Source organism: Gossypium hirsutum, chromosome D01 (assembly GCF_007990345.1).
Source record: "Gossypium hirsutum isolate 1008001.06 chromosome D01, Gossypium_hirsutum_v2.1, whole genome shotgun sequence".
Classification (NCBI taxonomy): Eukaryota; Viridiplantae; Streptophyta; class Magnoliopsida; order Malvales; family Malvaceae; genus Gossypium; species Gossypium hirsutum.
In genome coordinates, this window is record NC_053437.1 from 43,881,121 (window position 1) to 43,908,192 (window position 27,072).

The following is a 27,072-nucleotide window of genomic DNA, read 5'->3' on the forward strand; positions in this document are numbered from 1 at the left end:
TTTCTAGTTTGTGTCTTGGTTACTTTTCATTTGGGGATTTTTCCATGCATGGATTACTCAAGCATAATAACTAAAAAATGCATGATAGCTGGCTTAAGTAAACTGTGACATTGTTCCCTAATATCCGCCGCATTTCAAAGGAATTGTTTTTGAAAAAAAAACAAATCGATAAGGCAACTAGATTTCCAAAGTAAAATGAATAATGGTTTTTTTTTCTGCTACATTAGTGACCATCAAGTTTTAACAAAGTAAAGTGACGAACAAATGAGTTTTCTAAAAAAAATTGTCAATAATAAGATGAATCTAAAGTATAAATGACCTAATAAATGAATGTTTTTAAACTAACTCAAAGTACAACTATGATTTTTCTCTAAAATGAGTTCATTTAAGGTCTTGAAAAGTAATGTAAGTTAACTTAGCCATTTCGGTGGCTAATGTAGCTTTCTCAATCTAGCCATAAAGTTTAGGCTAGGTTAGAAATTTTAAAAGCCAAGAGAGTTTTTCTCAAGGGAAATGCTAGGTAAAGGGAAGAGGGAAAATAGAGTGCTTTTGTATGGAAGAGAGGAAAACAAAGATGAGAGTTGAGGGATGTGTGCGATGATAAAAATGGGAGATGAAGGGTGGTATTTATAGTAGAGGAGTGGCATGAGATTTTTCTAAAAATAGCTTAGGGATCCCTTGGATTGCTCCCTTGCTCGGCCGAACATGAAATTGGGATGGGAGGTTGGTGGTTATTTGATTAGATGACTGATTCTCCCTTGATTCATGGCATGGGTTGGACGACAATCAAGGCTCATGTTGGGGGCTGATTTTTTCACAAGTGCGAGGGCCTTCAATTTAATTATCCCAAAGCTAATTTTGTTTGCTCTTGATGGCTTTCCAAATTTAGGCTTCTTTTCCCTTTGTTGGGCAATTTTGGTGACCCAATTAAGAAGCAACTTAATTCTCTTTAGCAACCATCTTTAAGCTGGGTCAAGGCAATATTTTTTAGCCCAATTCATCCTCTAGTCGTACACATGAAGTGGGTTTTTCTTTTGCGCCACATGCATGTGTGTTTTTATTAACTTCCACATGAATTAATTTAGTGGTCCAACTGTAGCAAATTGAGTAAAAATTAATATAGCATAAAATAGTAAAATTATGTAGAATTAATACTAAATTTCATAAAATTACACACTTCACTAACATTATGCCCAATGTCTAAATATGAAAAAAATGACTCAATTAGCTGTCCATATACTCGAAATTTGCATAGATTATAATTAAAAAGGTGATTGAAAAACCTATATATTTTAGACGTATCACACCCCCAAACTTAATCCATTGCTAATCCTGAGTAATGTTTCATGCAAAGAAAAAATTAGCGCAATCTTCCACAATATTGACAAAGAATAATTTTTTCAAATAATCATGCAGCAACAAATTTATGCTCATAATCTCTTCGTACTAATAAAGCGCTCACAAGCAAATATTATTTCAAAATATTTTTTTAAGTAAAAGAAAATGCTATCATTGGTCATAGTTTGCATGCATTCCAAAGTCATATATAAAATTCACCATTGAACAAATTTTCCTTATCTAATTAGACAAAACAATCCTAAGGTTTAATTATTGGTCTTCATATGTTGCACTTAGTAATTTCTCTCCACTAATATGGTCGACATAATTATCAAAATAAGTAGGTCTTTTATAAGGTTGTAATGGGGCTAGGCTCTAGGTAGGGATAAAGAGAAGTGATTTTTAGGCTAATTCATCTTAACTCTAACTTTATCTTGGATCTTTTTAGGTTATAATATTCCTACTAATGGGTTTTAACACCCCAAACTTAATTTGAAACTTATACTCAACAATACATCTCAACACTCAAGTAGAGATTTCTCTTTTTTCTTCAATCTGTACATCTTTCTGAATTCTCCACCGAATCTGAATTCTCCCCCGAATTTTACTCACCAAGACAAGTATAGCTAATATTGGTGAAAGCTAGAGTAAAATTTTAAAAAGATGACAATATGGTAGCTTATTATGTAGGTAAGTAACAATAAAATAGGCTATATGGCTCAAACTAAGGTTTCAATGGTTAAATTCATATGGTAGGCTTGAAAAGCTCAAACGATCCAAAGAAAATGTGCCTAAATCATATTTAGATTCCTATGCTGCCTAGGATTCGCCTCAAGAAAGTTACTAAGACAATTATAAAGACTTAAACCTTCATGCATGTCTATTTCTAAGGAAAGTATATTTTCATGGAAAAGACTATATAAGACTAAAGAAAAATACAAACATACCATAACTAAGCTAACATATAAAATGTAAATCTTCCAACCTATGACTCGAATGTCTAAAACAATCCATCTGATACCCTTCTTGTGCCTTTCCAAAACCACAAGTGACTTTTCTTCTTGATTTTGGGTGCACCCAACCGAAATAATGACCGAAAAATTTGAAGAGAGACCCAAATAATCATATTTCAAATGAAGGCAAAATCTTCAGTTCCAATTCAATGACTCTTCAATCAATGCTTTTGGTTGTGTGTACTCTCGAGATGATAACTCTAATGATTTGAGTGGATCTTCATGAATTAATCCCTTCGAATTAGCTTCTAACAAAGCCAAACGTCCCTTGTCCTCATCATCACTTGACGAATCCGCTAGTAGAATACATTTTAACAGATCATACCTTAAAAGATTTTTCAGGATTTGGCTTTTGAGGAGCAGAAGTTTCAACTCTCGTTTGAACTTCCTCAACTACCTTAGGCTTTAACGTCTTCCTACTCCGTAAAGTGACAACATTGTTATATTCTTTGCTTGAAACTCTTGGATTTTTAGTATTGCTAGGCAAAACACCTTGCGGTCTATTCGGGAGCTTAAAGGCTAGTTGACCCACTTAATTCTCCAAATTCCTCAACGTTGCTGCTTGACCTTTGATAAGTGCATCATTGATAAGCAGTAAAAGTAACATATTTTAACCTCATTCTTAATGTATTTTTGGATTATTAATAATGTAAATCAGTGAATTTGATGCTCCTAATCCTTTAAATTCATGTTTCTATACTGAGGAGAGCATTTGGGAGCGAAAGGAGCGAAAAATGAGCCAAAATTGGATGAATAAAGCTATTTTTGAGATCCATACGACCTGGGCATTTCCACACGGGCTGGCCACAAGCCCGTGTGAGCCACACGAGTTGGCCACATGCCCATGTGCCAACCCGTGTCGATATCATGCCCTGTTTCCCAAATACGCGGAAAAACCCAATTTTTAGGTTTTTTTGAGCATTCTAAAGTCTATACATATCAATTAGAAGAAGATATAAGGGAGCACACAGAGAACATTGAAGAAATCACTTGAAGAACACCATCGGAGCCAACTCAGAAGCGGATCTCTGTCAGGATTGAAGATTTCCTTTTAACTTCTTTCGAAGTTTTATTGAATTTCTTTATGTCTTATGGTTTTTCAGACTTTGAGATGTTTTCATTTAGATTTTTAAACCAAATTCCCTAGATACCTAGGGAAGATGAAAACTATGATGAATCTTATTATTTGATTTCTGATTTACATGATAAATACTTGATTCTTGTTCTCAATTATGTATGCTTATTTCGTGTTTTAATATTTTTGGGATATTAATTCATGTTTAATGTGCTTATTTCAGTGGAGCAAAAGTCCCTGTTTAAACGTAGATCTAGAATAATTGAGTGGAGTTGCATGCAATCCTAGAAATAGGATGACATAAATCTACCAAATTAGAGTCAAATCTAATAGGAGAATCCATAGATTGAGTTAATGTGATGATAGGGGTTTTAATTAGAAAGAGATTTCAATTCATCAACCTAGAGTCAGTTGTTCTTACTCTCAAAAGTGATATTAACATAATTTAGGGATTTCTATGGATAAAGACACAAGTGAATAAATCGTTTAATTCAAATTCAGAATAATAAGTGAAGTCTAGGTGGATTCTTTCCTAGGTATTGTCTTTCTCTTTGGTTATCTTCGATTATTTCCTATTTCATTTTCTATTGCGTTCTTAGTTAAATTAGATTAGTAAATTTAGATTAAAAACAACCATCTCAATTTATCGGTTAAATAATAGAAAACTAGTAATTACTAGTACTTTTAGTCCTCATGGATACGATATTCCCTACTCACCATAGCTATACTATTGTTCGATAGGTGCACTTGCCTTTGTCGTAATTATAGTTAGTTTAGTGACCATCAAGTTTTTGGCTTGCCGGGGACTAAAATATTAGGAACACTTGATTTTTATTAATTTAGGCAATTTTCTTTTTATTATATTTTTATTTTTAGTTTAATTTTTGTTTGCTAATTTTTATTTTATTTGCTTATGGTAGGTTCCCTTAGTTTATGACTAGAAGAAACCCGTCTGGACCATTATTATTTGACAGTGAGATTGAAAGTACAGCTCACAGAAATCGTAGAGAAGCAAGGCAGAGTCGAAAAAGCATAGTAGACGAGCAAAAAGACATTATTATTACTGCGGAAATGGGTGATAATCAGAATAATTAGCTACCTCCTGCTGTTGCTGTGAATCCTGCAAATCCAAATCCTGCTCCTCGTACTATGTACGATTATGCCAAGCCCGCCATAACTGGGGTTGAATCGAGTATTGTGAGACCCACTATTGCTACGGATAATTTTGAACTAACTTCGAACACTATTCAGATGGTACAAAAATATGTTTAGTTCGATGGTTTGAAAGACGAAGATCCAAATACTCATTTGGCTAATTTTATGGAAGTCTGTGATACTTTCAAGATAAATAGGGTTTCTGATGACGCCATTCGCCTACGGTTGTTTCCCTTCTCGTTGAGGAACAAAGCTAAGCAGTGGTTGAATTCTTTACCACGAGGTTCTATCATTACATGGGATCAAATGACCGAGAAATTCCTACTGAAGTACTTCCCATCGACTAAGACAGCTAAGTTGAGGAATGATATCTCTTCATTCAGATTGACTTAGAGACCCTATATGATACATGGGAGAGGTATAAGGACTTACTGAGACGGTGCCCTTACCATGGGTTACCTTTATGGCTACAGGTTCATACCTTCTACAACGGTTTGAATCCATCAACTAGACAGTTAATCGATGCAGCAGTCAGTGGTACTCTGAACAATAAAACACTTGAAGTGACTTATGAGTTTAAAGAGGAGATGGCACTGAATAATTATCAGTGGCAAGTCATGAGGACAAAGCCGATGAAAGCAGCCGATGTTTTTCACTTAGATGCGGTCACCATGTCATCGAATTAGGTAGAACTTTTAAATAAAAAAATTTATGGTTTATATGGTTCTGCGTAGGTAAATCTGGTGATGCAGTGCGATACGAATGGAGGAGGAATGAATAACCCAGAATACTTACCCTATAGTTCTAGCATAGAGAACGAAGAAATCAACTATATGGGTAATAATTCTAGGCCTCAGAATAATCCTTACAGTAACACGTATAATGTAGGTTGGAGGAACCATTCCAATTTCTCTTAGGGTGGTCAAGGAAATCAAAGAGCACAACCCCCTCCAGGCTTCCAACAACAACTTTACCAGTAAGAGAAGAAGCCAAACCTTAAGGAGATGTTGACGAATATTATCTCGGTGTCAGAAATCCACTTCAAAAACACCGAAACAGCGCTTACAAATCAACAAGTGTTGACTTAAAGGCTCGAGAACCAAATCAGTCAACTTGCAAATTTGATTTCAAAACGACCACAATGTAGCTTACTTAGCAACACCGAAACTAACCTAGAAGAATAGCTTCATGCAATTACTGTTCGTGATGAAGAAGGGTTAGTTGAATCTAAATCAGAACTAAGGCAAGAAGTTGTGGCAAGTAACGGTAAGGTCGAGGTAAGCCAGAATGAACAAAAACCGGTTAGTAAAGATTATAAACCTTGAGTGTCATATCCTAAGGCGACGAAGAAAGACCACACAAACGAATAATTTGGTAAATTTCTTAAACTACTAAAAAAGTTACATATTAACTTACTATTTATTGAAACTCTTTTGTAGATGCCCAATTCCGTTAAATTTTTAAAGGAGCTTTTGACGACCAAACGGAAGTTAGATGATTTGTCACCTGTGGAGCTAAATGCAGTGTGCTCAGCCATTTTGCAAAATAAACTACCCAACAAATTGAAAGATCCAGGGAGTTTTACTAATCCTTGTTTAATTGGTATTTTAAATATTAATAATGCTTTGGCTGATTTAGGGGCTAGTAATAATGTCATGCCCTATAAAATTTTTAAACAATTAGGTCTTGGGAAACCCAAACAAACTAGGATGATTATTTGATTAGCAGATAGAACTATTAGATTTCCTAAGGGTATTATTGAAGACGTACTTGTGAAAATTGATAAATTCATATTTTCAGTTGATTTTGTTGTTTTAGACATGGATAAGGATAGTGACATACCTTTCATTTTAGGATGACCCTTTTTAGCAACTTCCAAAACTACTATTGATGTTGGTACAGGTGAATTAATACTTCATATAGGTGATGACACGATTACACTCCAAGCTCATGATTCTGTTACGACATCTAGTGATCGAGATAATTATACGAGTTCTGTTAATATGAGTAACCTTGTGGCTCAAACTTCTTTGCAGGAAACCCCTCGAAAAAATGTAATGGAGCCACATTCTAGTCCATGCGATAAAAACAGAACGCCTCATGAAGAACGAATGTTAAAGATCGATGAACTAGACGAATGAAGGACACATGTCAAGGAGAAACTGAGAATACACGATGCAAAGCAAAAACAACGCCATGATGAGCATGTGGATGGAACAAATAAATTTAAGGTTGGAGACAAGGTACCGCTAGATAAAACGAATCCTCGGATTGCCACTTCAAGATTAATGCAAACGGATCAAATCCCTTTACGGTACTAAATGTCTTTCCATATGGTATAATAGAGGTAACTCATTCTGAATTTGGCACATGGTAAATAGCACTTGACTTAAACTTTATGTTGATAATAAAATTGATAATGAGAAAGAGGAGTTTCGACCGCGTGAATGCGAGGTAAGTCGAGCTTAGACTTTAAACAAGCATTTCTCGGGAGGCAACTTGAGTGTTAACACTGCTAATTTTCTTAAATTTATTTCATGATATTTTTAAAATTAATTAATTCTAAAAATTAAAAAAAATTTAAACCCATACGGCCTGGGACACACCCGTAAAAAGGGGTTCGACAATGAGTTGCACAACCTGGTGATATGGCCATATGACCCACACGGCTTGGACACACGGGCGTGTCCTTGTCTGCGTGGATCCTGGGACTTAATTTTTCTAAATTCGACTGTTACATGGCCAAAAATATTCCACACGGGCGTGTGACACGGCCATAGGGACCACACGGTCTGGACACACGGGCGTGTCCTAGGCCGTGTGAAACCTGGAGCTAATTTTTTTCATTTTAAAATCAAGTGAGAGAGTTACATGGTCAAGGCACACGACCGAGCCACACGGGTGCGTGGGCTGTTACATGGGCATAGGAGAAGCGAAGGAGGTTGCACACGGCCGTGCGACACAGTTGTGTAAATACTGGGGTTGTATTTTTAAAATGCACACGTGCTGAAAACACCTCACAGGGACGCGGGCCTAAACACAACCGTGTCACCCTTTTTAAAGCAAACCCTAACTTATTTTTTCTAAGTTTGTCTTCTTCCTCCCCTCTTCAACCCTAGCCGCCGACTTCCCTTGACCCAACTCCACTCCCCTCCGGCCACCGTCGTCATTTGTTCCACCGTCTCCACCCTCGCCCTTCTCCTTTTTTTCCCTTTCCTCCTCCATTCGAACCATGCACGAGCTAGCCCCAACCGACCTTTCCTCCCACAGCCTTCTCTTTCCCTCACTGAACCCGACCCGTTTTTTTCTTTCTTTTTCTCTTCTTCCATTTCTCCCTCACTCCATCCACCGCACGCCTATCGACCGCCTCACCCTCGTCGGCTTATCGCCGTTTACTCTGGCACCCCCACCACTGTTTGCCTATTTTATTTTATTTATTTATTTCCTGTCTATTATTATTAGTTATATTATTTTTCTTTATTTATTATTATTTATTATTGTTATTAGTCATTTTATTTTTCTTTTCTTGTTATACTTGTTTACTATTTTTCTTTTAATTTTTATTAAATCATTTGTTACTTATTCTTTTAGTTACTGTTTTAGATTATTATGATAGTTATTGTTCTTCCTTGGTTTATTATATTAAATTATTTGCTCGCTTATTCTCTTAATATTATTATTTTTCTTAGTATCTGAATTCGGTATTTCAGCTTTCTATTCTTCTCAATAGTATGTGATTTTATTTTTCTTATTACTGGAATTTCATTAGTTTATTGTCGTTTTAGGTTTCCATTTCATTTCGTCTTTTTATTCATTATTATTTTTGCATAATTTATTTTAATAAATAGTTTTTTCGGAGTCAATTCTCTATTTTCAGCTGTTTGAATGTTGCTGCGCATCTTAGGATGATTCTTAGTGTCGTATTTTAATTTACACGACTGTTTCTCAACTTCTTTATTCGTTTAGTGATGCATATTTTATTTTATTTTCTGATAGTGAATTATTTTAATTCAACCACACCATGGCCAACACTCGTAGCAAGTCCAAGGTCGCCATCCCTGCTTCGAAAAAGTGGAAGACACCTGGCGTGACCTCCTCCTCGAGCACCTCCGCCGAGGCCCACCACCCTTATGTCTGATTTTCAGTGGGTCCCCAGGAGGACTTATTTCAACTACTTCGAGTGCGACCACTCGACTTAGGCCGATGTATTGATTGGGTCACTTTAGAACAGATCTAGTTAGCTGATCTTGTTCGCGCTTTTCTTGCCATAGCCCCGTGGGACTAGTTCTTCTCTATCATCGACCCCACATACATGGAGTTGAATTTAGAGTTCTAGTATACATTCACTCTCCAGCAGGTGATGATGACTCATGATGAGTTGGGTACCATCACTTTCAGACTTGGTGGCTTGGTGCGCCATATGAGTCTCCTTGAGTTCGACACTGCTTTAGGACTATACACTGAGGAGTTTATGAGTGCCGAGAACTTCTTCCACCTACATCGGCACATCCACTACTCACTATCTAGTTTTTGGACTGATCTTAAGGCGAGTATGACACCTTATGACGCGAGTCGCACGAAGCTGACTTTTCTCCCTCTGGCTTTACGGTATACTCATGCCCTTTTAGCTTATACTTTGACTAGTAGGAGAGAGAGCACCGGAGTCGTCAGTACTACCGATGCCTATTTTTTATGGAGTATGACCACTGGGCATATTTTTAATTTAGCTTACTCCATCGCCCTCGGTTTCCACCATCAGATAGACCGCAACAAGAAGGGTCCTATTTGTTTATGCCCTTAGGTGACTAGACTAGCTCGACACCTCAGTCTCCTCGACACACCAGAGCAGTCCTCTACGCTTACACTCGCCGGCCAGATGTCTCCACAGGGGATATCGAGCATGAACCATATGAGAATGATCAAGTGGCTTCGTGGAGTATATCCTCCTCAGTACCGATTAGTTCATTCCAACTCTCAGAATGAATCCGAGGACTTCACTGATAGTGTCCCTTTCCATCACGAGGACCCACCCATCCTCCACCTTCGAGTCACCATCCTGTTTCTTCTGCGGCTACTTTGGCAGACCTCTCCGAGTAGTTCACTCGCTTCGAGCAACACTGCTTTCAGAGATTCGACAATACTGACACAATATTGCAGCAGATCTATCAGCATCTCCATATCTTTTCCTCAGCACTGATGACTCATGACACCGACGCTTCTGATGATGAGGACCATTAAGTCTATTTGTTTTATTTTATTTTATTTTATTTTTATTTTTATGTTTATTGTTATTTTCTTAGACTTATTTCGTGTTTATCTTTTGAACTATATTTTTATTTTTATGGTTTTTTCTAATCAAGTTTTAATCACTTAATCTTCTTCACTATTTGTGTTTATTTTCTTATTAGTTTGCTCGGAATCATGAGCTATATTTAGATATAACTACAATTCAGCTTTTCACTATTCTGGGGATTTCATCCAACATTCAGGCCAGTTTTAGTTTTCTCCCTCTCTTATGATATTCTGTTTATACTGTGATTATATATGTTCGTACATTGAAGACAATATACATCTTAAGTGTCGGGAGGTTATTTATATAATTATCAGAAAATCCTTGAATTATGTCTTGTGCTTAAGTAATTTTCTCATACTTTTGTTAGAATGAATTTTTATCGATTTGTGATTTTTATTGATGTGTTTTGAATTAAATTCATAGATATTTGTGCATCGGTTGTTTTAAACTTTAAGACATGAGAGAATCAAGCATGATAAGTTTATTTTCTCAATTAAAAATTTTAGGTTGTTTCCCTGAATTGAGGTATTACCTTGAAGTTTTAAAATTACAAGTTTGACATAAAAACCATAATTTTTTGTAAGATTTTGAGCCTTTAGATCATACATTTTTCTTGCTCATTTTATTATTGGTTATGAATGTGTCAATTTGATTTGTTATTCTAGAACTTGCTTCGGTTATGCATGTCAAAACCACACTTTTGGTTTGATATACTGAGATGATAAAGGCACTTAGGTTTTAACCCACTTATCCCATAAAAAGCCTACCTACATAATTAACCCTTAGTGAACCCCTTTGAGCCTAACACACCGTTTCTTGATTTACCCATTAATGTTAACCCATAACTCATTTTTTGTCCGTTGAGAATTTTTCCTATTTTATTGATTCCTTTTTTATCGAGATTTGATTTGGTTAATTGCCTAATTAAGCCTTTTGTTTAATTTGTTGAATTATTTCTTATTGTAAAAAAAAGTATAAAAAATACATATATATTGAATATAATTTAGTTCTATGATAATTGAGCTTGAACAGTTAAATTCATATTTTAAGAAGAAGCTCATGTTATTTTTGAACAATTTTCGATTGATTTAATTGTTTTTAATTCAACATTTGTTTATTTTTCTAGTTTGGTAATTTATCAATTCAATCTCGATTTTAACCATCTTTTTCAGCCTTTCTCCACACCTTTAACCTAAGCCCCATTACAACCTCTTAAACACCTTTTGATTTGTGTATCATCTTATTTTATAGTGGTGGAGATTTGATTTTCATGCAAGCCTATGGTAATGACTTTCATGTTTGACTATTGAGTGCTTATTCTTGAACCTTAAATACTTTGAGTGATTTAAGTGAATCTTTAGTGAGGATGTTGATTCTTGTCGATTTTGAATTAAAGGTAATTAATTAGATAAGGGGAAACACCTATGTTTTCATGCGTTAAAAATGTTCGACTTGGATTGTTTGAATCTTTTGTGCTCTTTTAGTTGAATTATCAATGTATGATTACTTGTGAATTATGACGAAACATCATTGATGAGAATTACGAGTTGAGAAAGATTAATTTTAATTGTGAGTTGAGGATTTTGCTTAAGGACAAGCAAACGCTTAAGTGTGGGGATATTTGATAAGCTATAAAAGTAACATATTTTAATCTCATTCTTAATGCATTTTTGGATGATTAATGATGTAAATTAGTGAATTTGATGCTCTTAATCCTTTAAATTCATGTTTCTATACTTAGAAGAGCATTTGGGAGCGAAAGGAGCAAAAAAGGAGCCAAAATCAGACGAATACAGCTATTTCTAGGATCCATACGACCTGGGCATTTCCACACGGGTTGGCCCTATGCCTTTGTGCCAGCTCATGTCGATATCGCACACTGTTTCCCAAATACGCGAAAAAACCCAATTTTTAGGCTTTATGAGCATTCTAAAGTCTATAAATATCAATTAGAAGAAGATCTAAGGGAACACATAAAGAAGATTGAAGAAATCACTCGAAGAACACCATCGGAGCCAACTCATAAGTGTATCTCCTTCAAGATTGAAGATTTCCTTTTAACTTCTTTTGAAGTTTTATTGAATTTCTTTATATCTTGTGGCTTTTTTTGACTTTGAGATGTTTTTATTTAGTTTTATGAACTAAATTCCCTAGATACCTAGGGAAGATGAAACCTATGATGAATCTTATTATTTGATTTCTGATTTACATGATAAATACTTGATTTTTGTTCTCAATTATGTATGCTTATTTTGTGTTTTAATATTTTTGCGATATTAATTCATGTTTAATGTGCTTATTTCAGTGGGGCAAAACTCCCTGTTTAAGAGTAGATCTAACATAATTGAGTGGAGTTACATGCAAAATTAGAAATAGGACGACATAAATCTATCGAATTAGAGTCAAATCTAATAGGGGAATCCATAGATCGAGTTAATGTGACGATAGGGGTTTTAATTAGAAAGAGATTTCAATTAATCAACTTAGAGTCAGTTTTTCTTACTCTCGAAAGAGATATTAACATAATTTAGGGTTTTCTACGGATCAAAACACAAGTGAATAAATCTTTTAATTAAGATTCAGAATAATAAGTGAAGTCTAGGTGGATTCTTTCCTGGGTATTGTCTTTCTCTTTTGTTATCTTCGATTATTTCCTATTTCATTTTCTATTGCATTCTTAGTTAAATTAGATTAGTAAATTAGATTAAAAACAATCATCCTAATTTATCAGCTAAATAGTAGAAAAATGGTAAGTACTAGTACTTTTAGTCCTCGTGGATACGATATTCCCTGCCCACCATAACTATACTATTGTTCAATAGGTGCTTGCCTTTGTCGTAATCATAGTTAGTTTAGTGACCATCAATCATTCTTCACCATGTATGCTTTCAAATAGCTCTCCAAACTATTGGAAGATTCAACTTACGATGGTTTATGAACTTGCTAAGTGAACCCTGGTGGTTGATTCGGTCTAGTTTGCATGTAAATGTTGTTAGGAATGACTCTTTGGTTACTCCATGAGAAATTTGGATGGTTTTGCCATAAAGGGTTATAGAAGTTGGACTGTGATCCTAGCCGACTACTATTTTGATTATGATTTCCCATATAATAAAAGGACGCTGGGTTTGATGGGCAATTTTCAAATGAGTGTCCATCTCCACAGTATACATAAGAAACATTTTCAAATTGACTGTGTGGCTGGGCTACAACATTATTAAGACCGTTAGTAGTAAAATTTTTAAGCATTGAGGATATAGAAGATGCCTAAGTTGCAAGCGAAGTGAGGGTATCAACTTCATGTACTCCTTCTACTCGTCTTCCTAAGGCTGCTCAGTTAGTTGAACATTGATAGTTATTATTGGAAATTCTTTCAATAATCTCGTAAGCCTCATTGTAAGACTTAGAAAGGAAGGCTCCATTTTTCGAAGCATCCACTGTCGTTCTAGAGTGAATGTTGAGACCACTATAGAAAGTCTACATTTGAATGCAATAAGGAATGCCATAATGAGGGCACTTCTGTAATAAATCCTTGACCCGCTCCCATGCCTCTTATAAAGATTCTTTGTCAAGATGCTGAAGTGAAGTGATTTTATTTAGGAACTTTGTAGTCAGAGATGGAGGGAACTATTTCATGCTCGTGCTCTATCTCTTGAGGAGTATGAAAATAATCTCAGTCTTATGGCATCCTTGGTCACCCCGACTAATTTGAATGAGTCACTTACTTCCATGAACAAGCAAGGGTGAAGATGTGGATCTTCAGTAGGCATCCTACTAAATTGACCCATATTTTGCAACATTTGGAACATAACTGGCTTTAGTTCGAATTGCAATGCCTTAATTTTGGGTCTGACATAACTCATATTGAGCTTGTTAAAAAGAGGAATGACATATTATCGAATGAAACAGTTTCTGTCATCGACAACCATGATCGAATTGTGAGCATTATAAGCAAATTCTCCTCCTTGAATATTGTAACACCCATATCCCGTTTCTGTTGCCGAATTAAGGATCAGAATGTTACAGAATCAAACAGAACAATTTATCTTAATTCAAAACAAATATTCAATTAATTTATAAATATATATCAATTCATAGAATAAATATTCACATGAGCCTTAATTCAGGTTTACAAAGCCCTAAATTAGTTTGAAAGTAATCAGGGATAAAAAATGAATCAAAATGTGAAATTTAGGAAAAAGTTAAAAATTTGGAAATAAGGGTCACACAGCCGTTGGCTAGGCCATGTGACACAACTCGGACCATGTGAGCATTCGAAGTAGGGACACATTGCCGTGTCCCAACCTATGTCATAGACCGTGCAATTGACTAGCTTGGCTGACATGACCATTTTGCAGGCCATGTGCTAGCCAATGTAACCTACTGACTTGAGACATACGACTGTGTCTCAGCCCGTGTCTCAGACCGTGTGAAACCTGCACCAAAACTAACAAAGCACACACGGCCATGTGGGGTGACTGTGTGTGGCAGACGTACGTGTGACAACTCGTGTCCCAAGCTGTGTGCTTCCAAATTAACCCTTTAAACAAGCTAAAGTCAACCAAAACTTACACATCAATAGACATCATTTCCACAAGCATTCATAAGACCCAAACTCATTACAAGCTTGCTTAAAATCAACCAAATCAGCCATTATATATGTTGTAACCAATGTACCAGCAATAGGTACCACAATTACAATCAACGTTGAACCTATTCAACAATATAATTTCCATCACTTAGCATACCTTATGCATACCAAATGACCATTTCACAAACATATCAAACAACCTTATTCTTTCTACTTACATGAGAGTATGCATAACTACTATCATTTCATATGAATATACATCACTTACAAGTCTTCATCAAAAGACATAACCAAAACAACACTTAAAACCTTATTACATTCAAATCATACCAAAATAACACACAACCCTATACATTCCACTTATAACCATTTCAATATATTCAAAAGCTACCAAGTGGATCGATGGATAGTGTGATCGTGCTCCAACAAAGATTTCAACCGTCCGAGCTTTCTGATGATCTACAAAGCAAAGAAAACAACTATATATGAAACTAATGCTTAGTAAGCTCATATAAAAAAACTTAAACTTACCAATTGCATCGAATTAATCAACCACCAGAAAACTCATTTAATCAAAGACCAAATTTCCTTTTCCTATACATCATACAATTCCATTTACTAGAAAATGAGATTAGTATTAGCTCTTATATAATTTAATTTGACTAATTCCTCTATTTGAACTATAATAATAATTTATCACATCTTTATTAATTAATTTTAACATAACATAAATAACTATTTAAATTCATCAAAAATGGAAAAGATAATAATTTCCATCCTTAAACGAACTTACATCGACAAATACAGTTGTAACAATGAAGTTGACGATTAATCCAACACATAGCTTTTCCTCGATTTTGATTCGTTTGGTTCATTTTGTGATATAAATAATAACGTTTCACTCAATTAATTCATTTAATAACTCAAAATAATTAATTTAACCTATAACCCTTATTAATTGGAAATTTACAAAATCACCCCACTGTTTTACCTTTTATTCAATTTAGTCTTTAGAGCTATAACTTGCAAATTTACCATTTTAAAAGATAACTCATGTTAGTCGATTTCCTAGGGGTCTAAAACAGCCCACATCTTTAACAAATTCACATTATTTCCCTTGAATTTTACTATTTAAACAATTTAATCCATAACATTCAAAATCACTTAAAAAAATACTTATATTTAGGTATTAACTTTAAAAATTCATCTATTAAAATAAAAAACACCTCAAAATCATTCATGGAAAATCCTTAAACCTTTAACAATTTTACAATTTGACCCCCGGGTTAGCTCGATTAAGCTAATACGAGCTCAAAAACATAAAAATTACTAAAAACGGGTTCAAAATCTTACCATGCAAAAGAAATCAGCCTTGGCCGAAGCTTAATGCCAAGAAAAATAGTGATTTTCCATCTTCAAATTCGGTGGAGGTGGAGAAGAAGCATTTTAGAAGATGATACATTTTGTCATCTTTTACATTAATTACTATTTACCTATTTACTATTTTAACCTTTAAAGTTCATAAAATTTACCATGCAACCTATCTATGAATATCCACTAATTTTAAATATGGTATAATTACCATTCAAGTCTATTAGTTTATCTTTTTAAAGCTTTTTGGTCAATTTGACTAATGGAAACCAACTTTTGTACCTTTTATGATTTAGTCCTTTTTAATTAATTAACTACCTAAATGTTAAAATTTCTTATCCAAAATTTAATATGACCTTAATAACACTTTGTAAATATTGGCTTCGGTTTATAGAAATAAGGTCCTGATACCTCATTTTCTTAACCCACTTTACTTTAAGGATTTACCAACTTGAACCTAATTATTCGATCAAATAACATAAATTATCAAATCAAAATTTATTATAACACTATATTTGACTCGTAAATATTAAATAATAATGTTTACAGATTCATTTGTTGGATTTGTGGCCTCGAAAACACAGTTTCTGACACCACTAAAAAACAAGTTGTTACAAACATGTTGTAGAGGATCCATGTTCACCTGAAAACTATTAAAGTAAAAAAAAGAACATAAAATTGAACCAAATTATAAGATAACAAAAGAAAATCACAAAACAATTAATAAAACAATTACAAGTTAAAAATAAAATAAAATAAAATAAAACCAAATTGCAAAGAATAATTTCACAAAGAATGATTAAGGTAATAGTCCTCGGCAACGGCGCCAAAACTTGGTTCACGACAGAATGTGCAAGTGTACACAATTTTTATTAAGTAATAAGTAAGTAAAAGAGTTATCGTCTCCACAGGGACTGTATTTAAATCAATAATTGTAAAATTACTATTCACAAGTTGGTAAAGAAACACAATAATTTGGGATGATAGATGTTAATAATTAATTAACTAGATGCAAATTAACCTAAATGCAAATGAGATGAAATAAAATGCAAGGTGATGGTTTAGTAGCAATTTCACAAGTTTAACAACAATAACATGAATAAACTAGAATAATTACAACACTTGACTCAATTCATTCTCATCATATTTAACAATATTTCGAAAAAAATCCATGGCAACTTGATCATTCATTAACTTGGAATCTAATATAAGTTTTTTCGAAATCTTATACTTAGAAAAACATGTATATTTCTATGTCCATATTTTACTAAGGATTCTTTAGAATTTATGTGAAGTAACAGGGACGAATCAAATTTGAAACAATTTAATCACACAAACCTAAAAATAAATTCTAAAAATAAATAAATTCTAAAAACCTAAAAATAAAACACGAACTCCCCAAATCAGATCTCTTGAAAACAGAAAACAACTAAAAATAAATTCTAAAAACCTAAAAAAGAAAGAAAACTAAACTAAAATTAAAATACTAGTTCTAAATTAAATGAATGGTCTCCATAACATGTGCCGAAGGATCCTATTTATAGATTCTCAGTGGTGATCATCCTTAACCATATGTTAACTGACGTTCTCGAGCTTTAAGTTTGATTGTGCAGACCAAAATGCCCCTATTTCGTGTTTATCTCTCGTCTAGATTCAATGTCGTGACACACCAGGACTTGTGTCATGACATAGCAGTTAGTGTACTCCTCCTAGGATATCTTCCAGGTTATGTCGCAACACCAATAGTCTGTGTCACGACATCAAAGGCAGTTTCGTGATTTGTCCATTTTGCTCCCTATGTTGTGACATCGAGCATTCCATATTGTGACATAGTGACCAGTATTTGTCTATTACGCCTTTTAGTGGTCTCCTGCACACTTATATAGTTCATTAGCTCACCCTTAGGCCTCATTTGGCCCCTAAGGTCAATAAAAGACTCAATTTGCACATTTTATTAACTAAATGGAAACTTTAAGAAAACATAATTAAAACTTAATAAAACACTTATCTTCAAGCTCTTAAAGTGTAAAAATTAGTTCAATCTACTACTCCGAATTACAACAAATCAAAGTCCCCTACGCTTAATTCATTACTTGTCTTTAAGCATCATAGACATAAGTAAGAAATAAAAGTGATGACCCTTGAGCAAATATAATATAAGTATTATATTCGGAGCACATGAATTAGGCATTTCAAATTCACTAACAAATTTAACATGAAGAATAACTAGTTTACCACTTTTGACCACAAACATCTAAGTTCAGTATGTTACAAAGTGTACAAGTATTAAGGGTCTCACTTGTAGGAATCCATCAATAAATCATACAAGTAATTTGATTATCCTAGCAGAATACAAATAGTCATTTATGTGCTTGTTTAATGAAATGCCTATTCATACATAAGGATACTTAGGTCACACAGGAATTTTTGGCTTGTAATGTTCTGAAGCTTAGGATAGGTATAGAATTCAAGAATGGTAAGCATTAAGCGGGTTACAACACGAAAATAGTTTTACACATCGTATCGATCCCTTTCTTCCCCCTGAATGACCATTACATGCTCACCACTTTATTTCTCCTTCTCTCACATTCCTTGTCTCCCCATATACAGGAAATCATAGCATAATATAGTAACTACGACTAGCCTATAAGTTTCTGTGCACTAATGAATGAGTTTCTTTTTCTTTTGTGACTTTGTCACTTTCCTTTTTCAATTCATCTCACTCAAGAATGCTTTTTATTTTATAAGAACTTTTTCTACTCATATAACTTTTTCTTTTTTGAAATTTTCTTTTGTTCTGCGCTTTCAGGCTAACTTATAGTTCCCATATCACACCAATTTTTCCTATTTCACTCTATTTTTACAAACTATATCGTGATGTATCTACTTATCCCTCAATACTTATGGCCAGACGTCTATAGTTGTGCAGTTTAGGACCAAAGAAAAAAGGAAAATATAAATTATCATTTTTAGGCTTAGAGTTTGTAATGAGATTCATCAAGAAGTGTCAACAGGCTCAAAAATAAATTCTAAAGAGGAACATGAATAGGTCAGCTTTTTTGCTCTAGATGTGTTTCAAACAATGCCTTAGGTCATCCCTTAATATCTCAATATGCACAAATTTAATCCACCAAAAAAACTCACATTCAATCATTTATTATTCATACTAGCATACTCGTTTCCTTGTACTTTCTATATCATTTGGTACAATTGATTGCTTAATGCATATTTATAGTGGAACATATAGAACTTAGTAGCCTAATAATAAAAAATTTAAAAATCACCTACTATCATGCCAAATTTATTTGTAAACACAAACAACCTATGTACATGCTCCTAACCAATCTCTTGTATTTCTACAAGCTGAAGCACACCAAAGACAAGAAGAATCAACGAAAAATGTAAAGATTGAAAACAAATAAACAAATTTTCTATGTTACCCCCCACACTTTAGTTGACACATTGTCCTTAACGTGTAGCCCCTAAAGAGATAAGGAAAAAAGTTACCTTATTGATCGTGGTCGTTCCAACTACTAATGGTGGGTGCTTCCTCATTTGATCATGTAAAGCTGAAATTGTTTGTGTCTCCATCGTGTTGGCTTTCTATATTGAAAACTTAAACAAAATGCAATATAACTAAAAATATACTATTAATCCTACTTCTACAGTGTATGAATCAAAATTATCCCCAAAATTAATACAAGTCTTTAAAAAAGAATTAAAAATTTTTCAACCTCCTTCCTTAAAATCCATCTCCTCGCTTCCGTCGTCCTCATCATCCTATCCTTCCTCTTCACTTTTATGAACCTCTTCTTCTTGCTCTAGACTTGTTAGCCCAAACATGTCAGGTGTATAATTGGGGACCCGAATGTTGTTTTGCCTAGCAAATTCTTGAAAAATTGCCCCCAATTCTTGCATCCAATAAATCATCCAGTCGAACTTTGGATAACTACTCTCACCAACTTCTTATTGAGCTTGTGTTAACCTCTATGATGAAGCTGGTGTAGTCGTCGCTTCTTGTTGTCATTTGTTTCAATCTTTTATTTATTTGGCTCGTAGCTCTATGTACTATTGGAATAAGGTATCATAGATAATACTTAGATAAGGTTTTAGCAACTGCATAGTTGATTTCATAGGTACAACTGCCTTTTTGCATAATGTCGCTAATAAATGGGGAAAGAAAACTCCCACCTTCTGGCCACTAATACGTCTCTTCATGTTCTGGTGGATCCATTTATCGATACACACTTGCTTTTTCTGTAATATTGCATACCGTAAAACTGCTCAAAAGGTATTAACATTAGAAACATTTAAAGTAGGTACTATTCGCGTGCACACAAATTGAATCCACATTTTAGTCCTTGGAAACATAATAGCTTGATGAAAGGACACGAGAACATTGGTACCTCAGCTATATTTCCATTCACCCCTTCATTCAGTTAAAAAGTTTATAATGCTATCCATACCTATGTCCTGCAAATATTGTAAATCAGTTTCGTCAATAAAATCATTTTCATAGAATGGAGAATTACAAAAGTCGCAGATAATTCGAGGGGTCATGCGCACCTTTTTCCCTTACACAGGTACTATATCCCATACATGGCCTTCAATGTTACTAGACTCTTGGTCCCGTAATGATGCATAAAATTCTTGAACCACAGGGACCACCACACTATCTTTAGGGACCGTCCGAAAACACTCTCACCTATGATATCTGACTAAAGGCCAGATTTCCTTAAACAAAATCATGGACGGATCAAATCCCCTCTCTTGGATAAAGGTTTTTCCTTAAAGTTCAATACTATATTTTTCAATATCCGAGTTTGAAAAATTGAAAGAATTTGGAACCGTCAACAGTTCTGGTTCATTAGTTTATTTAACTTTTCTAAAAGGCAAGATATTTTTGGTTTCGAATCACTAATGAAATATCAAGAAAATAAATCCAATGGAACAGTAAAAGTTTAAGTTATGAATCCTTAACCTAAGAGATATTGTTGGATTCCTTGTCACGTTTTATTTGCTTTTCATTCCTTGGAGTGCTTCTGTTTTTTACCTTCACAAGTAAGATTGAAATAAGGAATTTTTCCAAACAAATCAAAAAGAAAAATGGAAGATTGAGTTTTAGGGTTTAAGATATTTGGAAAGATTTAAAAGATTAAAAGAGGTACAAGGTGTTTATATAAAATTTAATGTTTTTTAGGTTAAGAAATAGGTGTTTTGGGGGTTTAAAATTGGGTAAATTAAGGGCTAGGCTGTCAAGTTGCGTTAATGGGGTTCCGTGTCGCAACCTCCCTGGCAGTTTGTCGTTGTCGTGACATCGGGGTTTGGTGTCGCGACCCACTCTAGATTTTGGGATTTTTGAGTAAACTGGCTGTGGTGTTACGACACCTAAGTTTTATGCCATGGCATCGAAAGAATTTCCTTGAATTTAAAAGTTTTCCTCGGTCTTGAGACATAGGATTCCTGTGTCGCGAAATGGGCTTTGTTCTCACTCAAAAATCCATTTTCTAGAGTGCTACATTTTCTTATAGAATACAAAGTTAATGTGAATTAAAATCTATACTAAACAGTTAGCTAAAGTACAATATTTTACAAATGTTAAGCATCTAGTTAAATATTATAAATCTTATTGCCAAATTCATTTAACAATATCATCAGTTTACCAATGGATGATTCTTCTGTTCTGTCAGTATTAGTCCATTGTCCATCGTGCCATTCCACCTTTGCCCAATTGTCCTTTTCCTTAAACCTATTTATTCTTTCTACATGCATAAAAGGAAGCATCTCTCTTAACTCAGGAATGTTAGAAATAAATAATTTTTTGCACTGCTCCCTTAACTTCCTCGCTTGGTCGATGGCCACATTTGAAAGTTTCAGTCTCACCATTAATTTTCATAGTTAATTCATTTTTCTTTAAATCAATGGTGGACCTAGAGGTGACCAGAAAAGGTCTACCTGATAAGATCCGTATCTCATGATTTTCTTCACAATCAAGCACCACAAAATATGCTGGGATAGTGAAACTGTACACTTTGACTAACACATCTTCTAATACACCTCTTGATGAACTGAAGTTTGTCAGCCAACTGTAGTGTAATATACGTATTTTTAAGATCTCCTAACTTGAGTATTTTTAAAAATAGATAAAGACATTAAATTAATACTAACTCCTAAGTCACATAGAGCTCTATTAAAATAAGTACTCCCTATCTCTATTGGAATAGTAAAACTTCTTGAGTCTTTTAATTTTTGAAGAACCTGTCTTGAGATAATAGCACTAAAAGAAGTGTTTATACTAACTTGTTCACCTACCTTAATTTTCCTACACCTAGACATAATTTCTTTTAAAAACTTGGTGTATTTAGGAACTTTTTCTATTAACTCGATCAAAGGTAGATTAACATTTAATGTTTTGAGCAAGTTTCGGAAACTCACAAACTCATCTTCGGCCCGCTTTTGTCTTTCCTTTAAGCTTAACGGGAATGGGATTTTTATGATGGCGGTAACTTTATTTATTTCTTTTTCTGGCTCAGCCACCGATGCAATTACCTCTTTGGAATGAAGAAAATGTGCAAGTGTACGCAATCGCAACAAGTAATAAACTGACAAGTAAATGTCGAGTTATTGTACCCACAGGGACTGTGAAAATAATTATTTATGAATGCAATTAAAAACACTTTGGTGAAGAAAAATATTTTGATTTGAGGAGGTGATTAAAAACAAATATTTTTAACTAAGTAAAATAAATAAAAATAAAATAAAATTTTCAATGCACGATTTCAAAAGATGGTTTTAATCAATAAGACATAATTGTGCTAGATTAATCACATTTCTTAACTTGGAATTATTAAACTCATGTTTATGTTGTTACGAATAAATTCACGGCAACTCGGTAACTTGCTAACTTATGATCATACTTACCTACCAAAATCCATTTATCTCTTGACTATATCTCTATGTCAAATCAATCGATTAAACAAATTTTAATAAGCAAATGTGTTAATGCACATACATACTTATGAAATTACAATAATCTCTTGTACGTATCTCTATGATAATTCAAACAATTAATTCAATCTCATAAGCATATAAAAGATTACATGAAGTAACAATGTATTTCTATCTCGAAACAGTTTAATCACAATAATCTTGCAGGTTATGCAAGGCTAATGTATCATTAGATACCGTTGCTAATTTAACCTTCAACTACTTTAGATGATTAAACATGCACTGATTAAGTATCGTGTCAATTAATTACAATTTCAATCCGTTTAAAAAATTAATTCATTAGTTACCTTTCAATTGTAATGCAAGAATAACTTAGTCATGGTTTTACTTAATCAAACATCTTACCGAGGCCTATAACAACACAAACACAATTTTAATAACTCAAGTAGACGACATGCAATCAACCTAACACGAATTAAATTTAAGTCATATTAATTAAATTAAACATATAAACATCACAAATATTCATAGACATGCTCATAACAACAACAATAAAATTAAAAGGATAAGAAAAAAGAATCAAATCCAGTGTTTCTCTGAGGCTTGACTAGTTTGCTCCGCTCCTCCTTCTCCACTTGTTCTTGTTGAACTGAGGCTTCCACGAACACTTGAATACTGATCCAAATGATGGTTGAAGGACTCTTTTTCAAAACTTGAAATCGGCAAAGGAATAGGGGAAGAAAATAAAGAACAATGGAAGGGAATGAAGAGAGAAAAGTGAGAGAGGTGAAGAAATGAATGGATTTGAGATATGTTTGAAGTGAGCAGCCAATGGGGGTATTTATAGGTTGAGATGGTTGCTAAATTTAGCAAAAATTAGCAGCAATAGAATCCCCTCATGGCCGGCCACACATGTGGCAAGCTTGAAGGTTTCAAACTTGCTATTTTAATGTAGGGGCAAATCTAGAAAGGCATAAATAGTGGAGGAGTTTGGATGCAATTTGAAGAATTCATCAATGGCTATTTTGGAAGTCAAATAATCAGCCAAACAAGCTGGTTTGGTCAGCATGTAGGACGGTTTTGGGCTACCCAGTGCTCAGTTGGATCAGTCTTCTCAGTTCAACTCAACTGGGCCACTTTTCATAATTATTTAATAATAATTTATTTAACCCAAATTAAATTGGATTAAAATTAAGATAAATTATATTATGAATTAATACACATAAGTTGGACCGTCTTAGGCTGAAAAATTAATTCGCCTTGATGCTCCAAAATTGCTTCTCGGTTTTGCGCTTCTAGTAGTGTCTACCGAGCCATTTTTTGCTCTTTGTGCAAATTTGTCAAAAATAATAAAAATAATCAAAATTTGATATAAAATTAATTAAAATTCATATTTTTCATAATTAGAGTTCAATTTAATTATTTTATAATAATTATATATTTTTCAACAAGAATTTTACCGAGATTGCATGGATTTGAGTTAAAAAGGGCATGAAAAAATGTGTATATTTTTGTGTTTCCACACCCCCAAACTTAATTCATTGCTCATCCTGAGTAATGCACAAATTGAAAAGAATTTTTTCGGAAACACCTTTGAAAATTTCCTTCAGAACAAAATTCTTCCCAAAATTATGAATTTGATATACTTATGCTCAAGAACAAAAATTTTGAGATTTACGCTACTTAAGTATACATATCATTCAAATTAATCTCAATTATTCTTATGATAGCAAAAATAGACTAAATGCTTCCTAGTAAAGACATGTTAAATCCCTACCAATTTGATTTTATTCCCTTATTCAAGGTTAAGCTGCAATCATTAAGTTTAACTTATGCCTTCATATGTTGAACATAGCAATTTCTCTCCACTAATGTAGGTAGCATAGAAACTTGAATCAATAGGTCTTTAAAAAGGTTGTGACGTGGCTAGGCTAGGGGTAGGTAAAAGATATATAAATTTAAACTAAAAACCCTAGACTCAGCTTCAATCGGACCTTCAGGATAATTACCTTCAATACACCAACTAACTTTGCTTTCACATGCTTTTTTGTACATCTATTTTCTTTTGAGTACATATGCTCTCTTCTTTTCTTTTTCTTTGTTTTTAACGTGCATTTTGTTGTATGTACTACAATTTTTTTGAGCATTTGATACTTCTTTTCAACTCCCCTAAATTTATTTTCAAAGAACATTCTGAATAGTACTGAGTCTAGTGTTTGGGACAAGTTAAAGATAATTAAGAGAAAAGTGATGGCTAAATATTGCAAAGGTTCAAATAAAATTAGGTCATATAGTCTCAAAGTTGGGTTTCAAGGGATAAAAATTCCTCAAGGTTGGCTTGAAATGCTCAAACGGTCCAAACAAAAGTTGCCTAAATCATTTTCAACATTCCATGCTTCCTAGGATTTCGCCTCGAGAAACTACTAAGTCAATTCTAGAGACTTAAACTTTCATGCATGCCTAACTTTCCTAAGGAACTAAAATTTTTATGGTATGATTTGCATGCTCTATTAAAAATACATTTATGTCATTATTAAGCTAACATAATAACTACTGAAATAATCGAATTTTATTTATACTGAAGTTTAGCATACTTAACAAAATTTCAAATTTTTGAACAAAATATATCCTAATCATTATTAAAAGAAAATTTTATTTTGAGCGGAAATAATTTCAATTTTAAAGTCCCCCTACGTAAGATGAATAATGTCCTCATTGTTAAAAGTGAATAGATACTATACACCAGGTAGGGTTCTAGAAAAGAGGAGGTGAGTCAATTTGACTACTTAAGTACCAAGCTCTCTCTAGATCCAATCCTAGACATGTATATATCTATTGCCATACTTTGTACTTTGCAACTTGTTCATTTTTATTAATGATTTCCACCTCTTGCTTTACTATCCGAAAAATAAAAACTCCTAATAAAACCTAATCCTATTAAATAACCAAAGAATGGAAATAAAATAAAGTCAAGATCCCCCCTTTTATTTATTTGCAAATCCCTCCGAATTTGACTCATCTTTTGCTCCATCGTCTTTGTTTTTGCATGAATCGCTTCGCTTCCTCTTCGATAGTGGACTCCATGGTTCAAATATGAAATCTGAAAACCCAGGCACAAAAATAAACGGGTCATTGCATAATTTTGTAAGAACGCTTCTCATTGAGTCATCCCGTATTTTTGAACATCTCCAGTAAACTTGTTGCTGCCACTGCATATGTTGCATGATGTCCATCAACTTTGACAGCTCATCTCGAAGATCTGGGCGAGGCAATTGAGTCCTAAACACTGACGTTTCGACGTCAGTTTCAGTCAACGGTTCCATTGGTTCTACCTTATCAGGGATTTCAGCTGACTGTATTGGTTCGATCTCTGTGGAATCTTCTTCTTCTTCGAAATCCTCGCTCTCTTCAACTCGCTGCTATAGAATAGAGTCTCCAGCTATTCTGTAGAGGTCCTAATCTGTGATTGTGCCCTGTCTATAACCTGTCTTCTTTATGTTTGCAAGAATTTTAGCTTTCAAGCACAAAATTGTTATAGTAAAGGGAAAGTAAACTGTGCCAAAACGTCTAGTGGCACAATTTCGCATTTCTCTTAAGATGATTTTCCCCATATAAATGGTCTTTCCTGTTAAAATCAAGTATAATAAGACCATTCGCTCTAATGAAATTGTAGTCCCATGTGAAATTGGCATAAGGCTAAATCGAATGAAGTAGAACCACGCCTTCACTAGTGGTGTCAAATATTCTCTGTGACAAGTGTGAATTCCTTACTTTGACACAGTCCAATTAGAACCTGGAACTGTAAGTTCCTCGAGAATTTCTTACAAATTTTCAGACTTAATATTGCTCATTAAGGAATAATATTCGTCGTCTTTAAAATTAGGTAATTTAAAGAATTCATTAATAGCGTTTGAGGTTATCGGTAGCTTGACTCCATGAACAGAAACTTCCGTCAATTCGCTTGAGGTCAAATTCGCGTAAAATTCACGAGCTAACTCCTCATCTGCACTAGGTCTTTTCTCACAAAATAACTCCCAATTGAGAGCTTCAGCAATTTGTCGAATACGCACCATGAAATCAGTATAGTTGCCATCTTTCAGCGTAAAGCCTTTTTCTGGGTGCATATGTTGATTCTTGAAAACGCTTTCATATCTCGCTTTGTGTTCTTCATAATGGAATTTGTTTTGTGATTCGTCAATTTGGACAGAGGCACGAGTTCTCTTGTGAGGCATGATTAACCTGAACATACGATGGAAACAAATATTTTCTCAAAAATTTAATTAGTATAAAA

At 34.0% G+C, this 27,072-nt stretch overlaps 2 non-coding genes across 2 annotated transcripts; one reads left to right on the forward strand and one right to left on the reverse strand.

Annotated features, from left to right (window-relative positions):
* Positions 1–4,935: 4,935 nt before the first annotated feature.
* Positions 4,936–5,038, reverse strand: LOC121214308 (small nucleolar RNA R71). The gene has a single exon (XR_005909892.1). It is a non-coding gene; the product is annotated as a small nucleolar RNA R71 (small nucleolar RNA).
* An 8,332-nt stretch (positions 5,039–13,370) lies between these two features.
* On the forward strand, positions 13,371–13,477 carry LOC121214158 (small nucleolar RNA R71). The gene has a single exon (XR_005909744.1). It is a non-coding gene; the product is annotated as a small nucleolar RNA R71 (small nucleolar RNA).
* The last annotated feature ends 13,595 nt before the right edge of the window (positions 13,478–27,072 follow it).